This window comes from Rissa tridactyla, chromosome 10 (genome assembly GCF_028500815.1).
Source record: "Rissa tridactyla isolate bRisTri1 chromosome 10, bRisTri1.patW.cur.20221130, whole genome shotgun sequence".
Taxonomy (NCBI): Eukaryota; Metazoa; Chordata; class Aves; order Charadriiformes; family Laridae; genus Rissa; species Rissa tridactyla.
The window spans coordinates 20,010,534-20,024,449 of NC_071475.1; the positions used below are offsets into that span (position 1 = coordinate 20,010,534).

The 13,916-nt window shown below is 43.4% G+C and overlaps 1 protein-coding gene across 5 annotated transcripts in view; it reads left to right on the forward strand.

Annotated features, from left to right (window-relative positions):
- Window positions 1–372: 372 nt before the first annotated feature.
- IP6K1 (inositol hexakisphosphate kinase 1) overlaps window positions 373–13,916 on the forward strand; it is a 44,190-nt gene continuing 30,646 nt past the window's right edge. For 2 of the 5 annotated variants that reach the window (XM_054216140.1, XM_054216145.1), the window contains exons 1-3: window positions 373–498; window positions 991–1,046; window positions 5,519–5,618. The gene's annotated coding sequence lies outside the window, so the exon portion shown is untranslated. Of the gene's footprint in view, window positions 499–990; window positions 1,047–3,541; window positions 3,631–5,518; window positions 5,619–7,561; window positions 7,608–13,916 lie in introns of all 5 variants that reach the window. The other 3 variants (XM_054216144.1, XM_054216143.1, XM_054216141.1) reach the window with 3 other exon arrangements.

Here is a 13,916-nt window from a genome sequence, read left to right on the forward strand (position 1 = left end):
AGCTGCGGGGGGGAACGCAGAGCGGGACCATGGCGGCAGCCCACGCCTCACACCGCCGCCCCGCCCACGAGCTCCCGCCGCCCCTGCCCATTGGCCCAGCGGCCCCCCGCGGGTAGCCAATGAGGCAGGGCAAAGCCGGCGGAGAGGCGGGGCACTGGGGGCGTCACGTGTGCCTAACGTGCGCGGCCATCCGGAGGCAGTCGGCGCACGGAAAAGGGGGCGGGGCGGCTCTGCGCTTGAGTGACGGCAGTTTGAACCAATCAGCGTTTCCAAGGCGCCCCGGCTGGGAGGGGGTGAGCTCTGGATTGCGGCGGGCGGCGGCGGGGCGGGATTTGGACGGCGCGGTTGCTATGACGGCCAGCATCGGGGCCCCGCCCCCTCGGGCGCCGCCATCTTGTTGTTGATTCGAACGGCGGGGAGCGGGTGGCGGGGAGCGGAGCTGCGGTGCCGGTGGCTCGGTGTCGCCAGGCCCCGGCCGGGCAGGCAGGACCGGCCCCGGTGAGCCTCCCGGGGGCAGGCTGAGGGGGCTGAGCCGGGCGCGCTGTCGTGAGGGGAGGGAGAGAGAGCTGGGCGCACTGCCTTGAGGGGAGAACGGGGCGCGGCCCCGTGAGGGGGGGATGGGAGAGGGGGGAGCCCGTAACGGTGGGATTGAGGAGGGAGGAGGGGGAGTGGGCAGAGGCGGGGGACCGAGCGCCGTGCTGGGGGCGGGGGGAGGCAGGGACGGATCTATGGCGGTCCCGTGAGGGGGAGAATGGGGGGGCCCGGCGCGTCCTTGTCTTCATGGGGTGTGAGGGGGTGAGAGCCCAGTGCTGCCCCGTGTGAGGCTCGTCTAGGGCGGGAGGGCGTCCCCCGGCGTGGGGGGAGCTCTGGGAGCTGGGCTCGGCAAGGGCAGCACGGTGCCTGGGCAGGGCCTGCTGCCCGCACTTGGGGGCCCGTCCCGGCCAGCGGATCTAGCATGTGTCCCCCCCCCTTCTTTGTGCCCTTCTACAGGAGCAGCTCGCAGGAAGGAACTTTGCAAACCACGGTGTTACCATGAAACCAACATGGTGAGGAAGCTGATGGGGTTGGGGGCCCTTCCTGCATCTGCTGGTACTGCCACCCCTGCGGAGGAGGCGGTGTGGGCAGACTCTGGTAATGCTGCCTGCCCCAGTGGTTGCTGTAAGATGCCTGGCAGTCCCTGGAGGCAGATGTGATCACGGGTCTGCAGACCTGGACCGTAACCAGCAGCCTTCCCCAGGGTTTCAAAGTAGGACTTGGATTAGGAGAGATGATACCAACTCCAGTTTTCAGCTACTCTGAATTTAAACTGGTGCCAGGCCCCGTGTCCCTCCATCTTAAAGCTCTGAATCAGCAAGACCCCCATTTTTCTTTTCATCTTTATAGTATGTGCTACCTTTCCCACTTCAGCTTGTTTTGGTGTGTTCCTGCTCCATGTGCTTTTCCTCCCTTCAGGTTCACCTGGCTTAACTTGGTATTCAGAGCTTCCAAAGCTGAATTCCAAGATTGGCCTTTGCTAATGAAGTGCTGAATGGTGACAGAACGGTGTGGGCTTGGGTCTTTGTTCATTCTTAATGTAATATTTCTAAAGTTGGTAGGCCTGTTTGTGTAGAATTAGTTGGTAGTTTGTCTCACAAAATAGTATACTGTAATGTGTTGTGCAAGTCTCTTTGTATTGAACTGTCACCTGCAGCTGATATACTGACATATGTGTGTATGGTCAGGTTTTCAATGGAGAAAAATACTGCATTCTTGTTGCATATCACTGAACTAAGACTTTGATTTCCTGTTCACAGAAACTCTGCCAGGAGCTTGGAAGTGTTTTCGAATTAGATAGATCAGTTATTAGGTGTTGTCACTATAACCTTAAGTAGGTCTGTTAAGAACATCCTAATCCTGTGTAACAGATCCTTGTTATTGAGACGGAGAAATGTTTTTCAGTGGCCAGGTTAGTTTAGCACTGACCTACGGTAAGGGCTTTGTTTTGGAGCTGGAAGGAAAGTGGTATGTTGTGAAAAGACGAAGAGTGAACTCTGTATATAGCAAGATAACATAGAGTTGCTGTTTCAACTCTGTAAAACTCCTGTTTTGTCAATGTTTTGAATTGTCCTAATGCTAATTTTTCTTCCGATAGCATTAGAGAATGTTTCATACCCTCCACAGCTTTTTCAGCACAACCATTTCTGGGTGCATGGAACAGCCTAAGCCATCCCAGTTAGAGCCTGTCAGGTGGATATGAAGTGTCCTTTTCATGGCATTGCCTTTGTTTCCTGTCTAATAAGGACTTTTGGGAGAGTGGGGTAAGCTCATGTAATTGAGGTCATTACCATAGGAATCTCTGATGGCCAGAGGTGGAAAGGGTAGGATATGGAGGTAGGGCCCTCTTCTGAACAGTGCGTGTGTCTTTCCTAGGTTAGTTTCTACTCTTGTTATCCAGTAGGCACCTTGTGGCAGGTTTGCATGTTTCTTACATAGAAAAAGAGTAAGTGGGCATTATTCACTGTTGAGATAAGAAAGGGGATGGTTTCTAGGATCATCTCTCAGTCAGCAGGAGTTTTGGTTGTTAAACCTTCCGTGTGTAGTTTCACAGTCACTGTAAGTATAGACAGCAATGAATGGGAGGTTCTTGACACATCACTGGTGCCAGCTGGGGTGTTTGTGCAGGTGGGAATCATAGCTCCCTGGTTTATGAGCTAATCAAACTGAAGACAAACTGACTTTTTTTTTTTTTCCCCAGCTTTTTGAGTGCTTAAATGATTGTGGTGTTGTGAGGGCAATGGCAGGAACATGGGGCTGGTGGTGGAATGGAGTTCAATCACGTGCTGTGACTGTGAAACAGTGCAACAATGTGTTTTTATATATTTAGTTATATAAAAATATATTTTTAAAATAAATATTTGCATATATTTGAAAAGTAAATGGAACAGTAGAGTTCATGGTTCTTTCCTCCTATTTTTGTGAATAGTATCATTGTGTGCTTCATCATCAGGATGACAGTACTGGGCATGTCCCTTTTATTAAAATACTCTAGAATGTAAAATTAGGTGTACTTTGGGATCCCCTCTCATGGCAGATTGTGTAAGTCAACTGACTTGCAAGTTATTCTGTATTGCATTGCACATAGTGAGAAGTCAAGGTTAGAATAGCAAGCGCTCCGAGGTCAAAAAATGCCTGGGCTGAAGTAGCACCTGCACCCTTAATTAGCTAATTAGTCTTCTGAACAAGCATTATGATTTCTTCTTAATCATGCAGTTGCATGCTATTCTCGTCCCATCTGAGCTGCCTAGTTTGTTTCTTCTCCCCTTCCCTCCCCCATGTATGGAGTTTATTAATTCCAGGTGAAATTATCAAACTCTGAAAATGTGACCTTGTTGAGGTTGACTAGGGTGAGGTGATGAACACTGTACAAGCTTGGAGCTGTTTGTTGACCATCTGCTTACGGGATGCAGACTCTTTGGTTCAGTGATCACCAAATGTTTGTAAAAAGGTTTAATTGCTTGTCTTTTTAGATTTCAGTTTTTAGTTGATTTCTCTCTGTCTAAAGGTTGTCGTGGATTTGGTGAGTTCTGACTGGCACACTGGGGTATGGGATGGCACTGTTGTGGTTTCCCTTGGAATAACAAATGTTAAATGGTAAGTTTGAAGTTGAGTATCCACAGCCTGTGCTCTAGAGGAGGTGCGCTTCTCCCATCTGTAGTTGAAATGCAGGGACTGAAGCCATAGAAAAATCTGACACAGGCCTTGTTTGGGTTGCTACTCGGGCATTGCACTGTAACCCAGACACTTCCCTTGCTGCCATTGGATTCCCCCATTCTGCCCATTGGGAATTAGCTTGTAATGTATTTGAGACATGCATCATGGTTGAGTGTTGCTGCTGAGATATTATAGTCTCAGAATTCAGTATTGACAGAAAACTGCAGCTTGATTTGTTTACTCTTGCATTTGACAGTCTCATGCTGTCAGTCTTGGTGCTGGGCAGGGCTTAGATTTGAACTTGACTTGCAGAGTTTGTGTGTGGCAGCTCAGCAGAGCCATGGCTCTGCGGTTGCTTGTTTATATAATATGACTTGCCTAGGATCAACTCCTTTTATTTATGACTTCTCAGTCTATGAGGAGCAGTGTATCAAAAACAAGCCTAGTAAATACAAAGGGTCCCTAGTGAGCTCTGAAATGGGTGAGCTTAGAGAAAAGGAGTGAAAGAAAAGAAGAAAATGCAACAGAAACCTCTGCAAGAATCATGTGAAGTATTTGTATTACTTGCTGTAAGCTGAAGGAACTGTTCAGATATATGGAGAAGCAGCTAGCAGTCTCCCTCTTATATTCCTGATGTGAGAGGAATGCAGAGCAGGATGCTGGCGAGTGTTTAATCTCAGGTTTGTTGCTGCTGTGGTGGGGGAGGAAGAGGAAGTGTTTGTGCATGGCTGCTTAGTTTCTGTTTTGCAGGCATCGCCTGTATGCAGTGCTTGTGCTGTTCTGATGTGGCAGCAGCTGTTATTTTTGGCTTTCCCAGCGTGCTGTTCGGGTAGATGTACTTTCTAATAGATGCAGTTCTCTTAATTGGTGTGTTGGGCTGCCTAAGCTTCCTATATTGCCCCATTGGTGCGAACTACTCTGTGTATAGTACTAAGGTGCAAGTCATTTGCCTTCATTTATTTTGGTAGGCTCACCTATGTGCATTTTGAGTGGTGTTAACTGCATATAAAAGATAAGCTTCTTTAAGCTTTCTTTTATTTTGTGTAACCCCCGTCAGTGTATGGTCAGTTTCATTCACAGCAAATTATTTTACCCCCTTTTCTGGGAGTAAAGAAATAAGCTTTGCTGCTATAGGGTGTCCCCCTCTATATCTGTAATGATATCCACCGTAGTTAGCATTGGTGCAGTTGTTTCTATTCAAAAATAACATGGGCATAGCTGCCATAATTGTATTAGTAGAAGATCTGGGTCAACCAAATCTGATAAAAGCAGTAAAAAAGGTTATGACATGTAATATGCCTATCCTGGTAGGATGTTACTACATGTGGTTGAGAGCTCTGATAGATAAACTGTGTCTGATTTAGCTTTTGTAGTTAGAAAGGTTATCTCCTCCACCAGTTGTCCTTCTTTGCCAAATGCTACCTCCCTTGTATTAGGTCCTACAGCAGTGCTTGTTCAGCTGCCGCAGTTTAATATGCTAAGCTTCAGCCTTTCTTCGTTAATACCCATCAATGTCTTGTGAACCAGGCCAGATGAAGAACAGGCATGCATCCTGTTTTCCTCCACCCGCTGGCTGGTAATCTTTAGCTGAGGGATGGAGCGAGCAGTGGTCCCCGCAGCCCCAGTGGGATGTTTAGTAAAGAGCATCTGTCAGAACCCAGAGGAATAATGTGTGAGAGCTTTTGCATCTTGAAAGAGGCTCGCTGTGAATTCTGGTTGGACTTGAGGGAAAGCATGCCCTCAAAAGTTCTGAATTGATGAGCAAGTAAAGATCTAAATAAAAGCTAGTTTAGCACTTGCTAACTTGTTTCCATACAATATCTTGCAGGCTGACTTGCTTCTGGCGTCCTGCTCCCTCTTGATTGTGAGAGATTGGCTCCATATTCCGGTGACTGCTCAACAGAGAGAGCTTGGGTGACATCTCTGAGGTAACTTTTTTCTGTTTTGCCCAGAATACATATGCAGCCACCTTAAATATCATGCAAAAAGAAATAAGCTGCTTGCTTTTTGCTTCTCGCTTTGTAATTTTACCCTTCAAGTAAGTATATGTAGATACTGTTTGTGGGAGGTATGCTCTCATCTTTGGAGGATACTACAGGAACGCCCAGGTAAGTGCGCTTGAACAGAGTGAAAAACTCAGTCCTGTTTTGTATTTGTTAACTTTTAATCAAAATCAGTGTCAATTCTTTGTAATAAGAGCTAAACTTCCAAGATTAGGAAGCTAACTCTTATATTCTAGCAATTCTGGCCATTTAAGTGACTGAACTGCAGCTGAATTATCTTACGATGATTTCAGAACTCTGTCACTGTCAGGTTTTTATTTTTTCCTTTCTATTGTGAGGTAAGTTTGCTGAAAGGTGTTAGGCTGGCTTGATAGTCTTCCGGAGACTGAAAGGGGTTACTTTGTGCCATTCTAAACTTGGAAGAAAGTCTAGCATACCTGTTTTCCCCCAGTTCTTTATCAACAAAGATATGACTCATCAGTAGTACCTGTGGTGTAAGCATTGGTTTGCTAGCAGACTTGAATGACCTCGTTTTCTTGAGAGACCATGTGTTTAAATAGTGTCTGTGTCACACAGTTCACTTTTCTGGTGGAGAGGTCCCTGACCTGTGTCACTAATGGTCTTTGCTCGTTGGAAGTGCAGCAGGTAATGACCAAAGATGCTGAGCTCCAGAACTGCCTTCCTGGGGTAGGGAGAGAAGAGATGTGGTGCCGTCTCTGCAGGGGATGCTCCTGTGTCTTTGACCTAAGTGGTGATCTGAAAATGAACTATTGTATAGCTCATATAGCCTGCTGTGATATTTCTCTTCCCCCCCATAGTAGTTCTAAGCTGAGCTGCATTTTCCCATTTTTTAAACTGCCAGAGTATGTTTATGGAAAATATGTAATCTTTAATTCGGATTAGCATCATCCACTGTTGATATCAAAGTGCTGTCAAGCATTTCAAAAAGTGAGTTAACGATCTTAGAAAGGCACAAGAAGATAGGGCTGGCTGTTTGTTCTGTGTCCTTTGACAGTGCCGTCTAAGCAGCTTAAGCACGTGTGGGGAGGCAGTCATGATCTCATTACAGCTAACTATAGGCGATAAGCAGCTTCGAGCACCAAAATCAGTGCACAGTGAATGCAGATGTCAGTGAGTTATTTAAAGCAGGAAGGATTTGGGAGAGAAGCCTGGGGGGCTGCATAGTCCTGTGTCTTAGTCAGTGGCTGAATCAAACGAAAGAATAACTTCAATGAAAATGCTGGAGCTATTGTAAAAGATGAGGTATAATTGCGCTCTTGTGTCAGTTTGAGTACTGTTGAGGATTGTAAGTAAAACTGGTAAAGTCTGGAGCTTTGGAAGGCCCTCACAACACTTGCTGCATAGTGGAAGGTGTATTTAGCTTTACATGCAGACCACAGTTCAAAAAAGTGATGTGGCAGATCTGAGGAAAGTATACCTGTCAGATTCATTGGGGTTGACACTCTTGTCCCACAAATCTGGGGGGGGAAGGTGGAAGGGCAGAAAAAGACTTTGTAACTTCAGTCTTTTAAGTCTGTCCCCAAAAGATTGTTAAAGCAGTCTGAAGCTCAGTTTGTGTTGAAACGATACATATGCAGGGTTTTTTAGATAGTTTCTTAAACACTCCTACACCTCCCATGATAAAAACCGCCATGAGGTTAATTTTGAATTTGCAGATTTTGTTTAGATTAAATGTAACCATATACAAAATGATTAATAGTACTTAATTTTGCAAATATTAGAATGGTTTGCTTTGCTTCCCATTTTGACCAAGTATTGCAAGTGTGTTTTCTTATGGTGTGCAGACAGCATCTTCTTTGGTTGGGTACAAATTTTCTTTATGTAATCGAGGTCTTAATTTTTTGCAGTTCTTACCACAAGTGTTGACCAGAACACACTTATTAAAATTTGAAGGTAAGCTAAATCTGAACCAGTAAACATTATCAGGCATGCTTTATGCATCTTTTATTTTTACAGAACTGAGGGAAAACCTCTAGCTCCATTAGTCAGAACTGAATAAGTACTACTGTTTTGCACCATGGAGAGTCTAAAGTTTTCACTCTTCTTTGGGTGCTGTGCACGTTGCTATTTTTTACCTGTAATAGCAGTACTCAGGGTTTCTGTTTTCCCCCTCAATTATTATTGGCTTTACTTAAGTGAGGTGTTACTATTCCTGTGGTCTGTTCATTAGTCATGTAGCATCCTTAGGACTGACACTTTCCTATGATTTTCAGCAGTTGAGAATATAGTGGACCTATTGACAGCTTGGTTCACCTAATAACAAAAACCAGTTGTCTTAAAAATTAATTCTGGTTTGTAAATGCAGCTTCACTCAGATATCCTTGGCTAATAGTTAAGGGTAATACATCATCCACCAGACAAAAGTAAAGCAAGCTCTTTATTCATTGCAGTCAAAATATCTTCCTAAAACCTGGCAATTAAAGGTTACAGGTTAGATTGTGAAGTGTTTCCAGTCTTTGTGGTTTTTGTACTTAATTCTATTGTGATATGACAACCAGAAGAAAATTCAAAACCCTTTAAAAATTATGATAAAGTCGGTGCCTTGTGGTAGTGAGCTTGGCAGGTTGACTCTTCTGTGAGTGCAAAGCAGTTTCTGTTGTTTCAGGTTTGCTGTCCTTTCCAGTTTTCTTACGATCTTCAAAGAAGAAAACTACCTGTTATTTTCTACCCATAGTGCTTGTTAGTTTGTGTCTTTCAGTCTGAGAGTGTACACTTCTGGCACTTGTTATCACACTATATCAAACTGGAGAAGAAAAAGAGTAAATTTGCTTTCCCTAGCTATATGTGGCCCATGATGTATTGTAACTCAGTTGGCTGTGAGAATCTGATTGAGCAAACTGATGTTTTGTAGAAGCTGCAACACAGTCTTTCAGTATCTTTAAGGGAATTTAATGTGTGAAAAATCGAGATATCTTTTATATGCTTGAGATGGACCTGCTATTAAAAGCAAACTTGCCACAGTCTGTGTGTCTTTCAAATGAATGTGTGCTGTGCTTTTTTAGCATACGGGGCAAAAGTTATTTATTTTTATATATATATATGCAGGTGTTGGTGTTGCACTCTTGTCAAATTGGCTTGCATCTAATTATTATAGATCAGATTTAACAAACTATTTTATTTTTGCTTTGGCTTTACAGCTCTGTTACTTAGCCAGTAGCCTCAGTTGTTGTAAGTGACACTCCGAGAGCCTGTTGGAAAGAGCTTTGAGTTCTACTTCAGCAGCTTAACATTTAGATAAGATATTGGAAATTTGTGACCTGTAGAGTGTTTACAAGAACTTGTTTGCAACTGCTGCAGTGAATAGGAAGTTAAATATAGGCTTCGTTTGTCTGATTGAAAAGACATTTCTCATTTCAGACCTTCAGAACAGAACTGGCTGGTGTAGTAGAGTATTCCGAGAGGCCTGCTGCTCCAGTGTCAGTGTATAAGTAATAATAAGGAGAGTAATAATGAAGATTTGGAGTATTAGAGGTTCCTTTTCTTTGGAAGGAGCTTAAGAAACACAGTAGGGTGAATTGTGTTCAGGGACTGCTGCTTTGGCATCTAGGAGCTCTCTTATTGTTGGATATTTCTTTTTTGCAAAGCCAAGGTTACTTTGGAAGTGTGGTGTCTGCTAGAAGGTGGCAGCAAAGGATGGCAGTGCTGGTTCCTGGTCTGGTAAAACGATCTTGCAGATGTTTTTAAATGCCAAATTTTGGTTTTGCCCTTCAAAACGCATGGCATCTTGCCAAGCATGAAGCTGTGACTAGCCATCCATTTCATGTATCTTCTGAGAAGATAGCCTGAGGTTCACGTTGCCTTTCATTTTCACTCAGGTTGCTGGGGGCGTCTGTTAATTCTTTGCCCTTTACCTTCCAGGGCATACTGCAAGCCACAAAACAACCCCTGAGGTGTTTTAACAGCTTTAAGATTTTCAGTATGAGCAACTGAGAGTCTTGTAGATTATGCTGATCCCCAGAAGAGTAACAGGATAACAAAAGGCCCAGATCAAAATCCCTTACATGACCCTGAGTTGTGCCATATTGGACTTTTTAATGTCACAAGGGATGTAAGAGTATCCTTGTATGAAATTCTCTGTAGAGATGTTGCTAGTTTCAAACATAATCTGCTACCTTAGCTTTAAGGGCCATCAGATACTGTATCATATATTTTACTTCAATTATGTAATAGCTTTAGTGCACTGTCTTTGTCTAAAATAGATTTGTTATGACAAAACTTTATTATTTCCTATTCAAAATCCCAAACCCAAAATGTTGTGCTCGATCCCTGTATTTCCATGGCATTGTTTACTTTCTTCCAGCACCTGCTTTGAGTTGTTTGGTTTTTTTCCTAACATGGAGCTCAGATTTTTCTCTTTCCTTCTTCTCTCTCTGTTTTTTTCCCTTTGTTTCCTTTTTTAGTGGTTGCCCATACATGAGAATGTATTGTATATGAGGATGTACCTTCGTTTGGTACTTTCTCATGGAAAAACTCACAATGAAGTGTCAAGTTGGGAAGTTATAGTTCGTGTTTTCTTGCCTGTGACCCTTAAGGGTCATCTGCATAGGAAAATTAAACTGATATCAAGTAGGGAGCATGGATTTGCAACGTGATTAAGTGGCTTTAACTCCCTGTGGATGTGCTTATAAGGTCATTTCTGCTACAAATGCTTGGGACAGCTGCATTAATCAGCATGTTCATCTTTGCCTAGTGCAGCTCTGCCAGTGGAATCCCTTAATGTAGATACAGTTATGTTGGTAAAACTGCACTTTTAAAATAAATCTTGTTTTGCTGTGGGTATTGAGAAGGTAGACAGTGATGTGAGTACTTTTTTTGTCATTGTGACTAGCATGTGAGCTATCAGCGCTCTTTCCAAGGAAAGAAGGATTAGGTTGAAAAGTAAGGCCCCAGAAATACATCTTTTCCAGCTGAATTAATTTTTTTCATCAGCAGGGTAAACATAGAAGGGGTTGCAGCAGGAGTGGAGGGCATCCTCTGTCAGTTGATCTAGTAAAAGATTTTACCTATCCCTACAAACCTTACTATATTTGTTCCAGAATGTATGTCCACTCAGCATTGCAGGGCAACCTGCAATTCCCTCTTTTCATATAATAAATTAAGCTGTGTCCTGAGCATTGACGTAATCTGGAGTACTGTACATCCGGCTGCCTTGGATTTCTCTGCCTTTCTGACCTTTTTCAGATGCTTAAGAAAGCCCCAAATTTTGTTTAATATCAGTGTCTCAGAACTATGTTAGCAGAAGAAGCCACTAGATAGCAGCTGCTCCTTGTGCTTTTGGCACGAGAATTTGTTTACTAGGGTGAAGTGAATTTATTTGGATAGTCTTGCTTTTATGCTCTTAAGTCTTTCTGTGGAACTGCTGTGCTCCTAGATTGTCCTTTTCTGTTTCTGCCATTTGAACAGAAAAGTTGCTAAAGGGGTTGGTTTTTCAGCCAAACACAGCACCGTGTTCACTTGAAAGAGGTGCCCTAATTTAAGTCTGTATTAACAAATTCAGTTCAATTGTTGATGGACTAGAACACAAATTCTTAAAAACATGGTAATTTAATTATCAGGTAAGACTAAATTAAAATGGATTGCAGGGGGATCATGGAAAATAAAATGATCACCAAACTGCAGCCTTTTCAAAACAGTATACAGACAGTTTACTTGGCTACCCTGCTGTTCCTTTCTGAAGTGCTGTTTTGCAGATGGGTGAAGTACATACACCAGGACTGAATGGTTTGACCAAGATCATTGAAACGTTCAGTGGAAGCACCAAAACCAGTAGCCTATTCCTAGTTCTTTCCTTTCCATTTGGATGGCCTCGGATACCTTATAATTATCTAAAGAATCTCTTAAGAAAATCAACAGAGCGCTCTGCTGACCTGTTAAACTTCAGCAGAGGGATGTAAGAATTATTGTATTTCTCCTGGCTTTCCATGTTTTTACAGTGTTCAGACAAAAGCTGGGCTGTCTGGTAAAACTGCGTGATGCCATTTGGGGCCTGCCAAATCTAAGTGTTGTCAGCTTCCCTACGTAGAAAAAGACAAGTGTAGCTGAAGCAGAACGTTTGTTCATCTTTATCTTTGCAGTAAGACAGAGAAAATTCTAATGCCTGTGCCCCTCCATTCACTCTCAAACTCGGTTCTGACTGCCAAAATGCACTGATATATCTCTGCTTGCATATGTGAGATTGAAGTCCTCTTGGGTAGTGAAATTCCAGATCTCATGAGGCTGTGAAGCTTACTGGAACTGCCTTGCTTTACGTGGAGGGCTAGGTGGGGCTCATGCAGACAACGTATTAAAGTCACGGTATTAATCTTTTTGTTCAAAGCTGCTTTTTGTGTAGCACCTGCAGTTTTGCCAGAACTTCCTCAGGTCAGGATGCGACTCTGATGTGGTTTAGTGGTGACAAGAGGCAGAGGTAGGACCCACGCCATGGCTAAGCATATGTTTGTTTCTGGCCACAAGTGAGAAGATGGGTGTAGTACTGATGTTTACTTGTTTGGATCATAAGGTCTTTCTCTTTCGAACAGCACAGGTTGTACTGAATGGGCATTCCTACAGATTTCTTGAAGGTGGAGATCCTGTAGTCCTCAGTTCCTTTAAGAGAGCCAATTGCTTGGAATCCCTTTATCTAATACTGTTCATTTCCATATAATTAATTCTCAGACAGCTCAGAAAAAGGGCAATGTATAGATCTGAGGAGGAGATGGATCAGAGTGGTGTCACAGCCCACAGTGTATCATAGTAATTGTAAAGTTGTTTTACAGTGAGCTCGAAGAGAACCAAATTAAATGCTGGTTTTGAAAGGTCTTAAGGGTGAGATTAGCTTGCTTGTGATGGTTCTTGGTGACAAGTTTGTGTTTGACTTTAATGCATAACTCTCAGATTTCATAGGTTTAAATCTAGATGTTGTCCTAATTCCTAGGAAACAAAACATTTGTGCTGCTTCCTGAGTACTGGAGCCAGCTTCTGCTCCTTACCAGCTGACTTTGTAAAGGGAGGGGAGAGCATGGAACATGTCGTTGCTCACAATGTGCTTTTTGGATAGAGTTCCTGAATCTCTACTGCAGGGTCAGTCTCTTCAAAATGAGAAATGCTTCCCTTCACAGCTCCTAAATGGCTGCTTAACAGTAGCTGTGCTCTGTTCCTTTGGAAATTCACTTCCCTTGTCACAGTGGAGTATGCGGGGAGTGGTATGTGGCGTCTTCGCTTAGCTTTCCTCCTCAGTAGCCCGCAGGAAAAGCAGAGACAAAGGAGAAGTGTTTGAATATCTACTAAGTTTTCCAAGTAGCAGAGTATTGCAGGACTGCACTCTGGAGGTGGAGAGGAAACTGCAACTCTTTTTTTCTTTTTTTTTTTTTTTTAATGCTGTGAAATGCAAAAATTCACAGGCAAAGAGTAACACAATGTTTTCCTTGTTAGCAGTGGGAGAATTTTTCTCCTCTGGCCCTAACGAGGTCTGTTTATCTTTTGTGTGTAAGATCTCCAGATAAATACGCGGGGTGGCAAGTCACTGCAAAGGGATTTTTGCTTAAGTCAGGTCTCAGTCAGCAGCTTAATAGAATGTGGTTTCCGTAACTTATGGAGAAGGTTTATGAGCAGTTAATGCATATTATGCAAGTTTTGCTGTAGTTGCTCTATTTTCCTTTTTTAATTTTTTTAATTTTTATTATTATTTTGGGGAAGTAAGTAGTGGAGATATTGGGGTAAAGGACAGGGAGTCTGCATTGCACATCTGCATCGTGACGTAAGAAATGGATCGTCTTAGTCATAACAGTTGAGCTGTAGTGAATTGTCAGGCCATTTTCTGTCAGGCATGAGTTTCTGTCAGTGGTTTCAGTGTACGGGGAGAGAAAATCCAGTTTGAGTCTGTCTCTGCTGCTGAAGGAGATGTACTTAGTAATATTCACTACTTTGTTGAAGGGACTCCTGCTTGAGGCAAAAGTTTTTTTTCTGGTTTTCTTTTGGTTGTTTGCGCAAGTAAACAATTTTATCATTGGAAATAGATATTGAAGTTTTCAAATCCACCTCGTTCCCAGAAGGGGGCAGGGGAGACTTATGAGTTCTGGAGTCTGATAAAACGTATTTTTGTTTGTTTGCGTTACACTTCCGTGCGAGCTCTCAGCCTCAGCAGGCACTGTCGTCGCTTTGGCAGTGTGAGCATGGCACAACAAGATGCCTGCTCAATGCCAGCAGCCTGCAGCAATGACCGAG